Raw genomic sequence first — 16,654 nt, forward strand, 5'->3', positions numbered from 1 at the left:
GGAAAGGGAGGGCGATTGGAAGCCGCTTTGAGCCTCCATTGGGGAGAGAAAAGCGGCATATAAGAACCAACTCTTCTTATTCTTCAGTAATCTCAGGGCTCTCTCAGCCTCACCCACCTCTCAGGGTGTCTGTTGTGGGGAGAGGAAAGGGAGGGCGATTGGAAGCCGCTTTGAGGCTCCTCCGGGTAATAAAGAGCACGGTACAAACTTCCCAGCTTCTTCTCTGATCATAGAAAAGGGGCCGTGGTTCAGTGGCAGAGCTTTTTTCTTTTGCCCTCCTGAACCTCCTGCCCATCAGCATCATGGGAAGCCCCCCAGTTCAAGCCTTTGGGGGTGGGAGAAGAAATCCTCTGTCGTCTCTCCCCCCCTGAACATGCGAAGCTGCGTGACGACCCTGTTTGCATCCCTGTCAGTCTTCTCTACACAGATGGACAGACAGTGGGATTGAACCTGGGCTCTCCTGCTTGCCAAACAGATGCTTTTCCTCTGAGCCAGGACCCCTGCCAAAAACAGGCCAAGAAAGACACCTTATGTCAAATCCTCAAAGTCCGTGTTGTCTCCTCGGACTAGCAGCATCTCCCCAGGATCTCACCCAGAGGTGCTTGACAACACCTGGGATCTGGTCCTTTTGAACTGGAGATGCTGGGGATTGAACTTGTGGGAGGTGGGAGGGTGGATTAGAAGGACCCTCCCTGGTCTGACCCAGCAGGGCTCTTCCGGTATTCTTATGAAGGCCTGGGCCTCTCTGCCCTGTTGCTGGCCTCCAGAGGAACCGGCTGGCCACAGTTGAGACAGGAGCCTGGACTGGAGGGACCCTCCCTGGTCTGATCCAGCAGGGCTCTTCTGGTATTCTTATGAAGGCCTTGGCAGTGCTGACAAAGCTCACAACACTTTGCCCTTTTGTTGGCCAGCCAGATCCTCTGGCTGGGCACTTGTGTGAGACCCAGCAGGGCTCTTATCAGGGGAACTCCAGCTCATCTCCAGTCTAGAGAGGTTAATTCCCCCGAAGGAAAGGGATGCTTTGGAGGGAGGACACTGTGTCCTTGTCCCCTACTGAGGTCCCTGTCCTACCCAGCCTCCATCCCCAGATCTCCAGGAGTTTCCAACCTGAATCCGGCTCATTCCCTGCTTGTGGCCAAGGGGAAGGTGGCCATCCGGACACCCTTTTACGTTTGGGTTTGCAGTGAACCCCTCTCTTACCCATTGACCATTTTGCTCAGGATGCGAGAAGGGTTGCACCCTCTGGGGTCACCGATTCACAGCAGAGCTGCTCAACGGACAAGAGGAAGCGACCAAGGAAGCCAACAAGGGAGCTTTGCCGATATGGAGGTCGTCAAAGCGCTAATGCTGTCGAAGGGAGGGACTATGGCAGTTGGTGATGTCACAGGGGGCGGAGTTATTCAAATAGGGCCACCAACGGACTTTCCCAAGCTGATCAGGAGAGCTTAAGAGCCTCAGGAGAGCCCTGCTGGGCCAGACCAGGGAGGGCCCATCCAGTCTCCAGCAGTGGCCAACCAGGTCCTTTGCAGGTCCAGCAACAGGGAATAAAGGCTGAGGTTGCCTCCTGGTTCTGGGATGCAGAGGTTGCGTGCTTCCCCTCAGTCACTACTCCTTCGGGTTGTGAAAAGCAGGGTATAAACACCCCACTCTTCTTCGTCATCTTCTGTAATGTGCCTGATTCAACACCGTATGAGGGATATACAACGGGGGACATCGGAGGAGATACGCAGTTAGCATATTCCTGGTATTTTTCAAATCCTGTGTCCTGATTGGCTCAACCGGGAGGAGGGGGAGAGCTGCTCCCCTGACAAGTCACCCCAATGGAGGAACACGGCACCCCCCGCCACCCCCCGCCCTTCTTCCGCCCTTGTTTGACTTGAAGCAAGTCTTCTTCCTGGGGCAAAACCAGCCTTGCAATCCCCCAAACACAAAGGCTGGATCCCATCTCCACTGGAAGAGGAATGACCTGCAGTCCAGAGGGGGGCATGGACCCCTTACGTGCAGGTCTGGCCCCGTCACACGCGCTGTAATTCACCCGATCTACTGACATGAATTAAATAAAGAATTTTATTATTAATGTTCTTCTGATATTCATTCCCTGCCCCCACCCTTATCAAAGCAAGAAGAGGGGGAAATGTATTTTTAACCCCCAGCATGAGGAAAGAATTTATTTAGGCCTAATGCGCATCCACTGTGCTCAAATGTGCATTTCTTCCAAGAATCCCTGCAGACTGAGATTCACCACACAGCTTGAGCCCAGCCCAGAAAATTTGCTGCATCAGCAACTTCTGGATCACCAAAATGGGTCCAGAATTTTTTTTAAAAATCAAGTCTCCTCTAAGCAGGTTGAGATTGCAGCTGTGGTTCTTCCAGCTCCGCTTGACCCTCAACCGCCAAAAGCCAGGGGAAAGCAGCCCCCATCTCAGTCCCAATTAAATACATTGAGTTGCCAAGGAATTTCTGCTTTGAACCCCAATCTGTGCTTGTACAGCAAGATCTTTCCCCACCGCTGCAGAAAACCCTCGATGGTGGAACGTGGTGGGTGGCAGACGCCTGCTGCTCCATCACCCCAGCAAGGGAGCGGCCCACCCGGTTCCCTCCTTCCCAACAGGCCCACGTCTTTGTTCGTGTTTCCCCAGGAGGATCCCACCCATCCTGTCCCCAGCCTGGCAGGAGAGCTCCAAGGTCAGGGACGCTGGCCCTGGACTCCTCTCCCCCTCCCGAATTAGGGGGCCTCAGTCTGGGGACGCTGCAGGCAGAAGCCACAGCCCCATGCCCACCCAGGGATGGTTTCCACCTGGCAGGAGCCACATGTGTCCAAGCGGATCGGGGCCTGAGGGGGCCCACTAGGTGGAGTGTGAAGCCTGACTTCACCACAAGTCCCAAGGAAATGTATAATCCCCCGTTTTTGCGGGATTTTGCGGGATTCTGCGGGCCAGGGGATGGTGCAGGGTGGCTCGCAGAGCTGGCCAGCACTGTCCCCGGGCCCGCAGAAGCCTTTGCCGGTGGGGTGGGGGGAGGAAAAAGGACCTCCTGAGCTGCTAGCCGCCCTGCCTGAGGACCCGTCTGGCAGGCTTAAAAAGACCCCCACACTTCTTGCCTAGCCTCAATTTATGAGGAAGAGGGGGGGTTTTAGTGGTAAAATATTTCAAATGTTTTAAATGTTTTGATGTTTAATTCGTATGGTTGTTTCTGTGTTTGTTATCAGCCACCCTGAGCTGACCAGGAAAGGGCAGGGTTCAAATAAATTCTCATTCTCATTCTCATTCCAGTTGTGTGGCGGCAGCTGCCTCTCCTGGCCGAGCTCTGAGCCCCCCCTGCAAAGTTCAGTCTGGTCATCTCGGTGGTGAGTCTCCAGAAGTGGCTCCTGGGCCTTCCCTTGGGGAGGCCTCCTGCATCAGGGCATCAAGGAACCCGCTTCCCCAGAAGAGGCCTGCTCAGCCTTGGATCATGGCCGTGCGCGTAATTTTTCTCCCAGGATAGCTGAGATGGTCACGATGGAGAAGAGGACATCGCAGAAGTGACAAACCTGGTTCTGGGTGTGAGAGTCGGCAACACCCAAAACTCCAAACAAATCAGATGAGAGTCCCAGAGGAAACTGAAATAAAGTATACTTGTCAATAATGTATCTTGCAGGAACTCGCACCCAAATCCTTGGAGGTCTCCCATCCAAATACTAGCCAGGGTTGGCCCTGCTGAGCTCCTTCATCGGGAGATTAAAGGTCTTGAGGGAGGGGCCAGGGATGCCTAAGAGCCCAGGGCCCCTGTGAGGGGGACTGGGGGAGGGGAAGGAAGGGGTGTGGGGGCAGGAGCAGCTCTGCCTGAGCCATAGGATCTCTGATGCCCTCTTTCTGGAACCTTTGTCTCCCCAAGGACATCATGCTCAAATCCTTAATGGGGCTGGAGCCTCTTCATTTACTCCTTCCCATTCAGTGGGTCACATTAGCATGTTTAACTCTCTTATTAGAATTTCCAGGTTACTGGACACCTGATCAGCCTGGCAATTGTTAGCGGCGGCTACATTTCTAGCTCCGGACCCTTAAAGGAACAGTAGCTTGGTATATGGGGGGGGAGGGAGAGAAAAAATCCTTTGATTCCCTTTGAGGTTATTTGTTTTGTGCATTTGTATAAGATAACCTTCTTATTTATTTATTTATTTTCTTCTAATGCTTTAAAGATTGTTTTGAAGGTGACTTTTGATTTCCAGGTTCCCTTACTGTAATCTGGCAATGTTTTTCAATTTGGACATTTTGGCCATGCATGTTGCAATCTCTGTTTTGTTTTGAGAACTGTGACTTTTGATTTATTTATTTGCAATAGTAGAATAAGACTGCCCTTTCTGGTGCAGAATTTTCATTCCAGTCTTGCTCAATGTGTGGTGTATTTTGAATATGCCTCTGTAATTGAGTCACTGAATATTCTTAGTTCTCTTTGACGTCACAGCAACCTGTTTGCAGGATGTTTGAAAGAACTTGTAACTCTTGCTTTTCAGATCTTACTTGTATACCGCCACATGTCTACTTAACAGACTGACAATCTTCTTTCTTGCAGGAGTGTCTCCTCTATTTTTGTCTACCTGTAATATTCATTGTATATCTTTATGCCTTTGAAAACAGACCTGGGGACGAAAATTGTTCTCAACTGACGTTTTAATTTTGTTTAACAGCTTGGTTATTTCCAGCTCTGCATAAAAGAACTGTAACAACAATAATTATTTAAAACTATATACAATTGTAATATCTAATTACAATATCTATATATCTAATATCTAATTACAATATGTATATACCTAATATACCTAATATACCTAATATATCTCATATCTAATATCTAATTACAATATCTAATATCTATATACAATTCTACTATCTAATAATAACACTATCGCAGGAAGAATTTTCTGAGTCTTCCAAAGCAGCTCCTCTGAAGGGTGTCAGAAGATGCATCTCTGGCCATGGCTTGCATGACCAGGGGGACCAGGTCCGTGGTATTCGGCTCAGGGTCGCTTTTCACTAAGTTGAGGACTGGAAGGAGAGGAGAGAAAAGTCAGAGGGAGGCCGTGCTTTGAGAGGGCAAAGGGCACAGGAGAGAGGCCGGGGCCTGGGAGGGAACAGGACAGGTGAGCCAGAGAAGAGGGGGAGGCAGATGGTAAGGGTTGCCAACTACAGGTTGGGAAATACCTGGGGACTTGTTGCCCTCCTCTGGACACGTTCCAGTTTGTCTACATCCCTTTTCAACTGTGATACCCAAAACTGAACACAGGGCTCCAGGTGAGGCCGAACCAAAGCAGAATCAAGATCTGTTCTTCAGGAGACAATGGCTGCTTGGGACGGTGGACTCTAGGGCCTCATGACCCACGGAGATCCCTCCCCTCCCGTCCCCAGGGTCCACCCACAAATCTGCTGGAATTTCCCACCAGGAGCTGAGACCACACACCCTGATGAGTTTCTTGGCCTACAACAGCCCTCCCATTCCCAAGGTCCACTGACAAATCTGCACGAATCTCCCAACACAGAGCAGGCCTCCCTGATGCCATGCTTCAGACGTGCCCCCCACCAAGAGGTCCTCTAGTCTGTGTGGGAAGTCCAGGGGGCATGGCAACAGAACTGCAACTCACCAGTCGAAATTGCACTCAGGGTGTCTTCACTCCTCGATTCCATAGCGATGATTTCTAGGGACACAAATACCAACCGTGCTTAACTTTGCTTATAAGATATGTTTATAAACCTTTAAATAAATCCTGAATAAATTTGAAGTTGGCAGTGGCTCTCTGATCTATGTGCAGCTCCCAGTCTTGGAAACACCAGTCCAGTGCAAGGGGAAGTCTCAGATTCAGGGGAGGGACCTTGACAAGCAGCTACTCCTCTGGGGTGGGGTGGGGGAGTATAGGTTGCAGTAAATTATCCCCAAGGTGCTCACGTGCTAGGTTGTGGGAGACACAGAGGGAAAGGGAATCTGAAAGACCGGATCCTCCCTACACATGGCCCTGTTCAACAACCAAGAGAAAATACAGCGGGCACTAGCGGGCAGTGGGTGGTTGGGGGAGGGAGGGTGGGGGGGAGGGAAGGCAGCCACAGAAAAAGGGGGAAAGAGAGGGAGTGAGAGAGAGAAGGGGAGACAGGATAGCAAACGATGGGAGAAAGAAAGGCAGAAGAGAAATGGGCGTATAGGAGGGAGAAAGGAGATTAAGGAGTGGGTTAATGGATGGAGAGAACGCAGGAAGAAAGGGAGAAAGAAAGCAAAGGAGAAAGACAGAAACAGAGCATGCGAGAGGGAGAGAAAGAGGCAGAGAGAGGGGGGGCGAGGGGGGGGTTGCTGGGGAAGGCTTCTTCCTCTGAGCGGTGACTCCCCGGCCGGCTCAGGCCAGGCCAGGCCAAGTGCCAATGGGCCATTAGCCTCTTGGCCCTGGATTGACACTCAGAGGGCCCAATCAGGAGCCGCTTCGTGGAAGTTCTATTCTATTGCACACATCGGCATAGGATGCTGAGTCTGGTGAAGGATCACTGGGAAACCCCAGTGGGGAGATGGTAGAAGCCTTAGAAACTAGAGGGGGAAAGACACTGAAGAAAAGACACCTAAGAGGTCCCAAACAAATTGGCTTTACTAAAAATTGTTCTACTCTAGACCACTGTTTAGCCCTCTATTCTCTTGCAGACAAATATCTTCATACAGGTAGGAAGAAACTCTATGCAGCTTTTGTTGACCTCAAGGGTGCATTTGATTCTATCTCCAGGTGTTTACTATGGAGAAAATTGCAAGACCTTAATATTGATTCGCGCCTATTACTACTCCTAATGAACCTCAAGTGTCACAGGAGCTGAGTTCAGTGCTGCCAAATGCCGATTCGTCCTCCGACTCACATTCGGTGGCATTTCAGGGCTTCAACTTTCAGGTTTTGACACAGATGTCAGCCCATCATCCCCTTTGACACTGTATCCCCCTTCCCTGCTGCTTCCGCTTTCTGGCTCCCGGACTGCCCCCATTTCATTATTTGATTTAACACCTTTCTGCCTCAGGGAACTCAAGGCGGCTTTCTGTGTAGGGGTCTCTTATCAAAAGAGAACATTAGCAATGTAATAAAGCCTCTAAAGGTTCCAGGTGGAAAGGCAGAGACCCCTACGCCTTCACCCCACTCTTTCTCTCCTTCTTCCGACTCCCAGCCGGCCTAATTCGACTTGTTCGTCCGTCATGAGCTTCCCCCTGCTTTCCTCTCCCTCGTGCTCTCCCCGGCGCTGTTGGATGTTGGCCACCCGGTCCTGACAGGCCCCGTTATGTGGTGGCTGCTGCTGTCAGCTCAGGCCTCAGGCTCCGTAGCCACCGCAGCTCCGTCAAGCTCAATTCTTGGTCGTGAGTCTCCAGAAGTTGCTCCTGGGCCATTCGTTGCAGGGGCCTCCTTCATTGAGGGATTAGGGAGGGAGGGGCCCTTTGGGGCCGGCTTGCCCCCCCCAGTCCACGTCTGCACTCCCTCCATTCCTCCCTCAGTTTCCCACAAATCAAGGCATTGAAGGTTTGGGAGTACCACTGTGGTTTCTAAGGGGCCCCCCAACAGCCACAGAATCCAGTGGGCCTCCTTAAAGGTGTGACAGGTGTGTTTCTGTTCTTTCGGGCGTGTTTGGATCCCATGACCTATTCCTTCCGTCAGATTTCCCCCTGCAAATGTGCTGTTCTGCAATTGCAGAGTAGAATCTAGGCCTCTTCTGCGTAGGGATGCCAGCCTCCATGGGGGATGCTAGACCAATGCTCTGGCCCTACAGAAGCCAAAACCCAGGGGCCATCAGAAGGTCCAGAGCCCTCCCACTGTGCCCCCCCACCAGTACCATGAACACAGAGCATCACTGCCCCAGACCTAAGAAAGTGAGAGAGGCCAGTTGGGTCAGGCCAGTGGCCCATCCAGTCTGGTCCTCTGTGCCACACAGCGGCCCAACCCCAGGTGCCCTCAGGAGGTGCCCCGATGGGCCCCGCCTACATGAGATAAGGCTGATGGGGCCCTTCTGCAGGCACTCCTGATTCCCCAAGTTTTACCCCACTGCTTTTGAACGACCGAGGCCTTTTCTGATTCTGGTTATCACCGAACTGAAGCCCCTCCAGTTGGCATCCTGTTCCTTCACTCTGCACCTTTCTTCTCCCTCCGATTTCCCTCCTCCAGATCAAGGCTGTGAGGCTTTCCGAGAGGAAAAGGGACGACGCTCTGTGGGGAAAAGTCTGCTTCACAACAAGTGATTGAAACCTCTTTTATTTAAGAACCCCATCATTAATAAAATTCAGTTTTGCATTGTGAAAAAAAGTCAAAGTTGTGTTTCTTCGTTCCCTGCCCCTTCAATAATATTTGGCACCGGAAAGAGAAGATGTCGTTGTGGTTGCAGCTTCACAGAAACCTTTTGGGCCCTGTTCTGACACAGAAGCAAGGACTTCCCGGCCGTCTTAAGGGTCCCCTCCTTCTGGAGAACATCAGCAGAGAAAGAACGGAAACTGTGGCCAGATACTTGCGAGGTGCCATGAAACTAAGTCCTGACTATTGTTCAGGACAATTTTCTCGTTTGTTTATCAGTTCCTTGGAAGGCTTTATGTAATTACTGTCTATGTAGTCCACTTCCAACTGTAACACAGTTTTTATATGCCAAGAAATGATTTGGATCTGTGGGTTCTCATCTTGCTCTGGGTGGTACCTTTTTTGCCCATTTAATATTTTTGGCTCTGTTCTCAAGACACGGTGCAGCGGCTTTAAAAACAGGAGCTTTTCTACAGCAAGAAATTGTTTTCATTCCTCCACCCTCCTTCCCTGGCATCTCTGAGTCCTGTGTAGCTGCTTCCCTGGTGGGAAATGGTTATGACCATCGTAAATTTGGGTCCTTACGTGGACAGCACAGAATCTGTGCGGGGTGGGGATCCTTGCTCCGGCTGCCCCACTGGGAAAACAAACTCCACCCCAGGGAGTGACTCATCCAGTGCTTGGGGGGGGACCCCAGGAAACCAGCAGCTCGGCCACTGTGACCCGGGGGACAGGCGGGGTCAGGGTCTCCTTTGTGACGTCACCCCTGCTGGTGCCTTGGGCTGCCGCTCCCCGGGGGGGCCCTTTGTGGGTTGTTGAAGGAGAGTGGAGGAGGTTGGAGAGAGAGAGAGAGAGAGAGAGAGAGTGCTGGAAAAGTTTTTTTATTGTTTTATTTCTTTTACGTTTAAATGTATCAATTTATTTCTCGAATTTATTTATTTATTTAATTTTCTTTATATTATTTGTTTTATTTGTTTTATTTATTTATTGTTTTTGTTTATTTATATTTTTAATTTTATTTTTATTTATTTTTATCTTTATATTTATTTGTGTGTATATATTTATATTTGTATATATTTATTTATTTGTATATATATATATTGTATACATTTTGTATATATTTCAAGACAGATGGCTTCGCACCATCTCAATATGTAAGTGGGGCATCTGCATTTTGTTCCCCTTGCTATTTTGTCCCCACCTCACCCCGTGGCAATGACTGAATGCTCAGCTCCGCGTCAGGGGAGGGAAAGGGTGTGCCAGACCTTCTCCGGTCCCTCCACCCTCCCTCGCAAGAGGGGGCAAGAGCCCCACCACCACCTGGGGCCAGGGGACAGCAGAGAGGAGGTTCTCTCCCGACCTCCGATGCCCTGCAGCCCCCTGCCCACCCAGACCAGTCTGAAGGGCTTCTGCGGCCTTTCTCCCCCAATCCGCCTTGGCAGTCTTCAGCCCGGACTCCCCCTGCCCGGTTTGGCTTGACCAGGGAGCCTGGCTGGCCTCCTGGGAAGGGGAGTTCCATCAAGGCCGAGTCACGATGCGGCAGACGGAGGGATCGGCTCCCATCCCGGAGAGACTCCCTCAAGCAGGCTTGGATCTCAGGGTGGGTGGGATTGGGGACACAGGGTGCCGCCTGCCACGTTAATCCCCGTCTCTCCTCTCCCTTCTAGCCTCCAACGGATAAGGGCCCTCTTTAAAAGGGCCAAGGTGGCTCCCTTGGCCAGAGCAGAGGCCCAGCCTGCAGGTGAGGAGACGCTCCAGGCTGCCGTGGGACGGAGGGCAGGGAGGCGGGTGGAAGCGAAAGAACTCCTGAGGACAGTGACACCCCCAGAAGCCACCTTGGAAGGGGGAAGGAGAGTGGGATCTCTCCAGATATTAACCGAGAACTTCCTCCGCAGCTGCAGCTGCCTGCAGGAGGCGCCCCAAAAGGGGTGCGGAGGATGTTCTATTGGCTTTCCTGGCCGCCAAGGAAAAGGTAAAGCCTCTGAGGCACGAGGCGCAGAGCAATGTCCCTTCCCTCGCGAGGCTGTTCCCTTCGCGTTCCCCTTCCTCTCTGATTTCCCTGCCTCCAGGAGCAGATGGATGGATCTCCCAGGAAAGGCTCGGGAGCTGGGGAGGCAGGGCACAGGGATCCTGCATGGGCTGGCCGCTGCCCCTGACAGGGGGGGTTGCAGAAAAGGGAACGGGGTCCCCGCCATCCCAATCCCCTGGGTTACGGAGCCCCACGGCTGCCCCACCAGCCCCTCCTGGAGGGACAGGAGCTTCTCGCTTGCCTCCGTCTGCCAAGGATGCCGTGTCCTCGGGACGGCCCTCAAGGCACTGCCCAGAAGCCGGCAGCGCAGGCTGGAGGGGATCCGTGGGCAAGCCAGGCGCCCTGGAGGGCCAGGGAGGCCGCGGAGACTTCCAGGAGGGACCGGCTCCAATGCAGACAGAGAGGAGGCCTCTGGCTGGGGAGGGCTGCTTCTCTCCCGGGCAGCAGGGCCTCCTCGGCCCCCCTTGCCTGGCTCACGGCCTCCCTCTTGCCACTTCCAGGGCCCCCGACAGGAGCTCTGCTTCCTCCGGGCCATCAGGTGCGTCTGCCACGGCCGGGAGCAGGAAAGGAAGACCACTCTTCCCTTCCCCAAAGAGGAGGCTGCAGCCAAAATAAGAGTGACTGAGACTCAGGGGAAATTTAGGGGTGGGGGTGGGAGAATGCAGGACCCCTTAATGGGGGTGGGGTGGAATTCGGCTGTTTCTTTGCCCTGCTCTTTTAAGGCTTTCCCCTGCGTTGTGCTAATGGAAGGCTGAGATCTCCCTGCTCTTCCCTCAGTCGGCCTCAGAAGCGCTTGCTGAGAGGCAGAGGAAAATCCCTCACACCCCCGGGAGGTTTTCCTGCTTCCGGGATGCGGGGCAAGTCTCAGGGATGCCTAAGAGCCCAGCGTCCCTGTGAGGGGGACTGGGGGGGGGAGGAAGGGGTGTGGGGGCAGGAGCAACCCTGCCTCAGCCCTAGGATCTCTGATGTCCTCTTTCTGGAACCTTTGTCTCCCCAAGGACATCATGCTCAAATCATTCATGGGGCTGGAGCCGAGGTTCATCCTCTCTATGGAGGCCGTGGCAGACCTGAGGTACGTTTTTGGCAGAGGCAACTTTGGTGCCCATCTCTCTGAGGGGGATGGAGACAATTCTGGGGCTGCAGGACGGCCAGCAGAGGCAGCCCAAAGGAGAGATGGCAGGCAGGAGAAGGAGTTGACCGGAGGCCATTGCTGATCCTTCCTGGCCTCGGGATGTGGGCAGAGCGCCTCAAGGCAGCACCCTGTTCTGCAGCTAGGAGCGGTGCCTCCTCCAAGAGGCTCTTCCTGAATTTCACCCGCTGCACTGCCATCCCCCTGCCCACCCTCACCCTCACCCTGCAGCCCCTCTGTCCCAGGCCTGAGGGGGATTGGGGGTGCCTCAGACAGAGCCCCTGCAGGGCCAGGGGATTGCCCTCCCTTCCAGCATGGAGTCTAATTCCAACCCTTCTGTCCTGCCAGCAAATTCCATCCGCCCCTGGGGCCAAACGTCCAGAGATCGATTGTGGCCTGGGCTCTGGGGATGGTCCTCGGGGGGCCACCCATTGGATCAGACCCCGCAGGCCAGGTACGTTGAGCACCACCTGACTTGCCAAGAGATGGCCCCTGGTCATCCCTGGAGGACGAGGTGCAGCTTTGGGGAGAGCTGTGTTCCTCCGGGAGAGCTGAAGGAGGCAGGGTCCTTTTTTGGGTGCCGAATCCAGAGGCCTCCTTCCCGCTGGAGAGGGTGTGTTGGTCTTGAGGGCTTTCTGGGCAGGCCGGGGGGGAGGGTCAGCCATCCCATGCCAGATTGCTCTTCCCATCAGGCATTACAGCAGGAGGGCGAGGAGGCCCTGCCTAGAATGCTGCGGGGTCTGATCAGGGAGGATCCCTCCTCCGGCCAACTTTTCATCCTCCTGGACGTAAGTGGTTGGAGAGGGTGGGAGGCAGGTAGGCAAAGGGGATCCAAGGGGAGCCTAGCGGGGAGAAAGGGTCGCCTCTGGGTCAGCACACACACAAACCCGCCTTCCGGATGTGGCTGCTTTCCCAGTGGCTGCTCCAGAACCCCATTCCGGACGCTGAGCTTTCAGTAGCAGCAGCAGAGCGGCTTCCCTCTCCCCGGGGGGAAGAACTCCCAAGGAGCTGCCGTCCCCTTAGGGGGCAGGATGGGGACAGGCAGCTCTCTCAGAGGATCAGAGCCCTTTTCAAAGCATGGGGCCTGCCCCCTTTGGGGATCTTCTCAAGAGCAGCAGTGTCCTTGGTGGGCAGAGCTGCAGGGGGAGGGTGTGTTGCATAGACTGAGGGGCCGCTCCCTTCCTTCCTTCCTTCCTTCCTTCCTTCCTTCCTTCCTTCCTTCCTTCCTTCCTCCTTCCTTCCTTCCTTCCTTCCTTCCTTCCTTCCTTCCTTCCTTCCACAGCAACTACTATACTGGCACCGGGTCAGGTGGCCTGCCCCCCGAGCCCGGGCGTGTGCCCTGATCACGGACTTGCTGGCTGCCACCAAGATGCCCGGATGGAACGTAAGTCTCCCACCCCCAGCGGGATATGGCTGGTGGAGGTCAGCAAGAGAGGAGGGGCCGCACCCTCTGTGGGAGGGGGAAGATGAGGACGGGTCCTCTGGTCCCCACAGCTCCCTTCCTCCCTCCCTCTTCTCCGAAATGCCAGAGTCTGCCACTGGGACATTCTTCTCCTCCCGGGGTTCAGTGGGGAGGGTCAAGAGGGGAAGACCCCAGTGGTTCAGGGCTCCTGTGCTGTCTCTGGATGGACTTCCTCTGCTTCCCTCTAGATCATTGACCAAGATGGATACGGGCACTTGGTGGCAAAGCTGTCTGTCTCCCTGGCCGACCCGGAGGCAGAGGTCCGGGAGAAGGCCAGGGAGGTAACCGGACAGCTTCTCAGACTCCAGCAGAAGGAGCAGGGTGAGTTGGGGTCCCTTTTCTGCAGCGGGTCACCCCCTCCCTTAAGAGCATCAGAGTTCCTTCCCCTCTGCGGCCTGCAGACCTCTGTGCCGATTCAGCTGCCTTTCCTGATGCTCTTTCCACTGGTCCCCATGGCCCCAGCCCTCCACCGATGCCAGAGGGAGGACAGACAGGCCCAGGAGGGCCCGGACAGTCCCTCTCAAGGGTGTCCCAGCGAGGCCCAGGGGGAGGGGAAGAGACACCCCCAAAGCACAGCTGTCCTGTGCAGGGCAAGTCTGTTTGAGCTCCTCCTGCTGTTTTCCTATCAGGCCGGAGCAAGAAGACCATTTCCTGGGAGGAGGACCCAGAGCGGCCGTGGATGGAGAGCTACGCCCACCTCACCGCAGCAGCCGAGGTCCGGAGGCCCGTCTGTGGCGCTGGACAGGCAGTCTTGGGAAAGGCCTCGCCTCTTGGGCCAGGGCCAAGGGGGCCTTTCCTCATTCCCCGGGAGGGACCCAGGAGAGCCCTCTTGGGGGAGTCTCCCGGCAGTGGTGTGCAGAGAGACCGGGAGTCGCCCCTGCCCTTCGGCATGCCACAGCTCTGGAGCATGCCCTGATTTCTTGGGGGATCCCATTTCCTCGCAGGGGAGTTCTTTGAAGCCTCCCTGTGGAAAGGGGTGAGGGAGGGAGGGAGGAAGGGAGGGAAGAGGCCCCAGGGCTTCAGTTGGGTGGGGCGGGAGAGTACTGACAGGGGGTCTTCCCGCTTTCAGGTGTTTGGAGGACACCTCAGCGAGCGGCAGAGGCTCTCGTTCCAGGAGGCCGCTCTGGAGGATGCCCTGAGCCTGGACGGGCGGTGGGTGAGGGAGGGAGGCCTCTTGGTCCTCCTCTCCCTCCTGGGCCAGGCCAGGGCCCTGCTGGAGGAGGAGGAGGTGCGTAGAGGGGGGAGGCCAAGATCCCAACCCCCTTGGTGAGGCTGCACAGAGGGCAGGAATCATTGGGGGCATTTCTCCCTCTCCCCAGATCGAAGACCTTCGGAGCAACCTCTCTGCCCTGCTCTATAACATCTGGCGGGGCAGAGAGGTCCCCCCCGAAATGGCGGCCCTCCTGCCCAGTTCAGGTAACGTCTTCCTCTGGGGAACCGGGGGTGGGGAAGGAGCTGTGGCTTAGGAACTGCGTGATCTTCCAGGGCTGTTGCTGCCCCTCCCCAAGGCCCCTCCTTTGTCTCTGGGTCTGGAGAGGCCTTTGCCTCCGGGCAACGAGGGCTCCTTCCTCCTGAGGATGCCCCTTGCTGGTTTTCCCGCCCACTTTGGGGCCCCCACTCAGAAGCATCTTTTATGGACCAGAGAGCTGACACTGGGGCCTGCCTGCTTTTCTTCTCTCCCATACAGATGAGTAAAAGGAGTGCCCTTCCTCCTCCTCCTCCTCCTCCTCCTCCCACCTCCCTTCCCCATGCTGGGACTCCAGAATGCGCTGGTTATGTGCCTCGTCAGCATCATGTGCTCCCCACCAGGCCTCCTCAACTGGGAGCAACCACAAGGCCCTTCAAGGATTTGTCTGGATTCCCAATGATTACTGCCAGTCTGCCAGCCACTACACCTCTTGGACGGCTGGGTTAAGCGAGATTCCTTGACCTCGGGGACCATTCCAGTGAACCTCAGCCCCTCTAGAGGGTGTCCAGGTAATGAAGACATGCTTTCCTCCGATCCTGCTCTTTGGCATGAAGACCCCATGCTCTCCTTGGTGGGAGAGACCAATGCACCCCGTGCTGGCCCTGAGATCCCTTTGCCTCCGGGCAACAAGGGCTCCTTCTGAGGAAGTCCCTTCCGACAAACGGCAGGCTTTCCTGCCCACTTTGGCACCCCAACCTGGAAGCGAACCAGCGATCTCTTGCATAGTTTATTTCTTGGTGCAAGAGAGCTGACGCAGGTGCCTGCCTGCTTTTCTTCTTTCCTACGCAGATTAGAAAAGAAGACCCGGAAGGAGTGCCCTTCCTCCTCCTCCTCCTCCTCCTCCCTCCTTTCTCATGCTGGGACTGTGGAGCACAACCGAACCTTCCAAACCAACTCCAAGAACTCACTGCTGCTGTTAATGCGGTGCAGCCATCATTGGCAAGTGTTGCAGCTGTCCCCAGTGTCTCCCCCTTCTCTTGGGGCGAGGCTGGTGTCCTGAGAAGCCAGAAGACTCTCCTGTGTTCCTGGCCCACTGCAAATTGTACGCGAGGGAAAGGGAGATCAGACCAAAGTCAGCTTCATCAGGAGGCTGCTGAAGGACAAAGCAGCTAAGCGGCCAACACCACAGCTGGAGGGGGAGTCCCTCCCCAAGAATAGTTACGGGCAGTTTCTGTCCCACTTCCACGCTGCAGGCTCCGTCCAAGAGGAATTAGGAGGGGCCATTGGTCCAATCCGGCTCCTGCAGCAGCAGCCAACCTCAGGAGCCTCCTCTACAGTCAAGTTCCGGTTAGAGGCACAAGACCTAGACTGGTGCAAGGATGCTCTGGAAAGCCTCTCAGACAAGTTTCCGGATGAAGGTGGCATGGTGGAGGACCCTGCTTCCCTGGATTCCCTGATCGGCCTCTGTTTGAGACAGGAGGGGTGCTTAGAAGACAGCAAGTCTGCCCAGTTTCCAGTCTCCCTCCCCAACACATCGCTGGATTACGCCACACAGGAATCGTGGAGCCCATGGAGTTTGGGGCAATGTGCCCACGCCTCTCTAAGGAAGAGCAAGAATGGTGCCGTGGCTCCAACTTACGCTTTTCCTGCAGGGGTTCAGGAATGATGCCCCTCCCAGCCCTGAGAAATGGAAGTGGCTCTTCAACTCTCAACCCCAAAGTGCCACCTGGGGAGATAAATCTGGTGATGGGCCCGAAATACTTGCTAATTCCATTACAACTGTACCCTCCTGGGGCCCCGTGGATCCTGGCCCATGCCCCACTGGACTCTGGAGCATCCCAATCTCATATGGACCTGTCATTTGCCGATCAAGAGTGAAGTCTTCCAGGTGGAGGGTATTGTTGGATGCCCACGTTGGTCAGGACCAGTCATGCAAGAAACCCAGCCACTTATTCCATGCATCAAGAAGACACCCATATTGATGGATTGATTGATTGATTGATTGATTGATTGATTGATTGATTGATTGATTGATTGATTGAGTGGTTGGTTGGTCTCAGGGCAGTTTATGCCTTGCTTTCCTCTGATCCTGGACCAGGCATGTGTGGTTCAACTTGGATAACCCAAGAAGTTCCTTAATCAATGCCGATTGTGGTCCTTTTTGCTTCGGCCTTGCCAAACTGACAACATTCTGCACTCGAAGCATCCAAAAGACGGGGGGCCAAATCCAAATTCAGCGATTCAGCTTCAAATGGGCCATTTAACTGTATCCCCCTCGCTTTCTTGGACAGTGACTGATGAGGCGGGCGGGAAGAGTGCACGCCAAACAGCTGACAATGACAGCTCCCCCTCCCATT

General features: G+C 54.6%; 1 long non-coding RNA gene across 1 annotated transcript; it reads left to right on the forward strand.

The window, feature by feature from the left end:
* The first annotated feature begins 13,778 nt into the window (after positions 1-13,778).
* Positions 13,779-15,215, forward strand: LOC143824827 (uncharacterized). Its single transcript, XR_013226884.1, has 5 exons — positions 13,779-13,794; positions 13,969-14,117; positions 14,209-14,305; positions 14,577-14,866; positions 15,147-15,215. It is a non-coding gene; the product is annotated as an uncharacterized LOC143824827 (long non-coding RNA).
* The last annotated feature ends 1,439 nt before the right edge of the window (positions 15,216-16,654 follow it).

The sequence above is a fragment of the Paroedura picta genome, chromosome 15 (assembly GCF_049243985.1).
Source record: "Paroedura picta isolate Pp20150507F chromosome 15, Ppicta_v3.0, whole genome shotgun sequence".
NCBI lineage: Eukaryota > Metazoa > Chordata > Lepidosauria > Squamata > Gekkonidae > Paroedura > Paroedura picta.